Genomic DNA, 3274 nt, shown 5'->3' on the forward strand with positions numbered 1-3274 from the left:
TAGGCGCCTTGGAGAATACGGTCTGCGCTCCACGTGGCGCGCCCCGCCCCGCCCCAAGGCCTCGGCAGACGCCGGGAGGCGGGGCTCCACATCTCCGGTGCACGTCCACGTCCCTTAGGGAACGGGGGAAGGGGCGGGGGGGCCCACGGGGCTTCCCAGGGAGGCGGGAAGGGAGCCTGACTCAGGTAGCTGCTGGTAGGTACCCGTAAGGAGTGTTTGTCAGAGTTGACCTCATCTCCCACGCGCACCTTAAATAGGTTGGATCAACTCGCACATACCTGTATTTACAGAACCCACGCTCTTTTGCTGTTTAAATGCGAAAATGTTGTCACTGTGATAAAATGACTTGCCCCCTAGTCGTTGGGGGTTTACCCAAGGGTCCCAGCCCAATTCTTGTTCAGCAAGGGCATTGGTGAAGTATTGCATTTAAAAAGTAGTAGTTAATCCCTGATAATTGGAACTATTCCAAAGGCGAATGAGGATCTACCCTTAAAATTAGAGTTCAGGGTCTTCCTCTTTCCTACTTGCTGTGTTTTCGTCACAGGGTACGTTTCGTATAGACAAAGGTGTAGGGGCGGGGGCGGGGGGCGGGTAGGGGTTGCACAGCACTTGACGCGGGGCCAGTGACAAGGAAGGCGTCTACCCCTTCTCCAGAACATTGCTGGGCCTCCTTATTCATTTCCTCATTTATTAAACATTACTTTAGGTGCGGCTGGGTAGTTCACTCAGTCCGTTAAGGATCGGATTTTGGCTCAGGTCACGATCTCCCTGTTGGTGGGTTTGAGCCCCGCGTCAGGCTCTGTGCTGACAGCTTAGAGCCTGGGGCCTGCTTCAGATTCTATGTCTCCCTCTATCTCTGCCCCATCCCTGCTCACGTGTGCTCTCTCTCTCTCAAAAATAAACATTAAAAAAAATTTAAAACAAAAAAACATTGCCTACTTTATGTGCTAGGCATTAGCTAGACGTGGAGGCAGACACCCTCCCTTCCCTAGATGAGTTCAGTCTTTTTTTTAAATTTCTTTTTAAGTTTTAGTTTTTATATTTGAGAGAAAGAGAGAGAGCACGAGCAGGGGAGGGACAGAGAGATGGAGACAGAATCTGAAGCAGGCTCCAGGCTCTGAGCTGTCAGCACAGAGCCTGTCGCGGGACTCTAACTCACAAGCAGTGATACCATGACCAGAGCTGAAGTCAGACGTGCAACGGACTAAGCCACCCAGGCGCCCTGATGAGTTTACAGCCTTATAGGAGAGACACATGTTACCAAATGATTACAACACTGTGATTTGTGCTAGAGGAGGAGGTGCCCAGGGATTTCAGGCAAGGCTTTTAAAAAGAGAGTGGACATTCAAATTATGCTTTGAAGGCTAAAAATGAAGTCGTTCACCTAGAAATGGGAAGCAGGATCATATGAGGAAGAGGGAATGCAATAAGCAAAGGCATGAGATGTCCTATGACAAGAGGCTGCAGGTGGGACATGACAGGAGAGGTGTTTGGTAGGGGCCACCTTGCAAAGGGATTTCTGTGCCATGCTAAAGAGCTTGAAATTTATCATCCCCAAAGATAGAGACCCATGACTTTTATAGTATCAGCTGGGGCGCCCGGGTGGCTCAGTTGGTTAAGCATCCGACCCCGGCTCAGGTCTGATCTCACGGTTTATGAGTTCGAGCCCCATGTCGGGCTCTATGCTGGAAGCTCAGAGCCTGGAGCCTGCTTCAGATTCTGTGTCTACTTCTCTGACCCTCCCCCACTCACACTCTGTGTCTCTCTCTCTCTCTCTCTCAAAAATAAACATTAAAAAAATTAAAAAAAAAAAGTACTGGAATGGCACAATGATGAGATCTGTGCGTCAGAAATCAGTGAAGAGGGGTAGAAGCAGAGAGGCTGGTTAGCTAGTGCAAAGGCCCAAGTAAGAAATGATGGCTGGCAAAAAGACTTCAGCAGTGGGCATGGGGAGCACAAATCGGGGAGAGCTGACAGCACTTACTGCTTTAAAGTGGGGGGTGGTGTGAGAAGAGGAGGGATTCTTGCAAATCTAGTGGTACTGCAATATAGCGAGTTAGGAAATAGATGAGGGGAGTTCTTTGAGATGAACAATGAGAACACTGAACATGGATTAGTTTGTCAGCTCTTTGGGTTTGAAGTTGGGTGGAGGATACAAAAATAATAAAAGTGCTTTCTAGTAAGTTTCATCTGGCACTTCGGGTTTTAAGATTCTCACCATGAACTTAGAACAAATTAGGTAACTGTGGGTATAGCTATAGCCATTAAAAACAGTGGCCTTCTCTACTTGGGAAATCCTATTCTAGTTCTTTTAAACCACACATCAGGGGCGCCTGGGTGGCGCAGTGGGTTAAGCGTCCGACTTCAGCCAGGTCACGATCTCGCGGTCCGTGAGTTCGAGCCCTGCGTCGGGCTCTGGACTGATGGCTCAGAGCCTGGAGCCTGTTTCCGATTCTGTGTCTCCCTCTCTCTCTGCCCCTCCCCTGTTCATGCTCTGTCTCTCTCTGTCCCAAAAATAAATAAATGTTGAAAAAAAAAATTAAAAAAAAAAAAAAAACCACACATCACCTTATGGTAATTGCTTGTCTGCCTTCCCTGCTAGAATATAAGCTTTTGAGAGTAGAGAAGTATGTTGCTGGCACATAGACAATAAATATTTGATAAATGGATGAATGAATTTCTTTGGGCTTAGTTAGTTCTAAGTGTACAGATGCACTTCCTCCTACATTGGTAGTAACTGCTATGGGAACCTTGCCACTTTTCTCCAGGGAGGTAGGTTCCTTTCAGGGTACTTTGGAATGGGGCAAAATGATTAACCCATCAGAGATGGTGTTTACAATGAGCATTTTCTGCTCATGAAGTGGGACTAATTATATCTAAGTACATGCTTTATTAAAAGGCAGATTTAGATTCAGATCATTAATATGTTGTGGAAAAAAATAAATTCCCCCAGTTCTCTCTGCCTGGCTTTCAAGTCCCCATATGAGTTCCCATCTTTCTTATCCCATCACAGCACCTATTTTGCCCATTCAGTGTTCCTACTACAGTCATGTTAGTCTCCCCACCCTCTGGCTCCTGGCATCACCTCCACCCTCCCACACTCCCTCCCCCCTATCCTGCTATGTTTAGCTCCAACCTCAGGAAAAGAACCACGTTCTTTGATTTGAATGCTATTTTGCCATGTATGAAAGGTTCCCCCCCCCCCTTTTTAAAACTCACACACAGATAAACTATCACGAGGTGATCACATGTCAGCTTCTGTGTGCTGCTGGAA

The sequence above is a fragment of the Felis catus genome, chromosome D2, assembly GCF_018350175.1.
Source record: "Felis catus isolate Fca126 chromosome D2, F.catus_Fca126_mat1.0, whole genome shotgun sequence".
NCBI lineage: Eukaryota > Metazoa > Chordata > Mammalia > Carnivora > Felidae > Felis > Felis catus.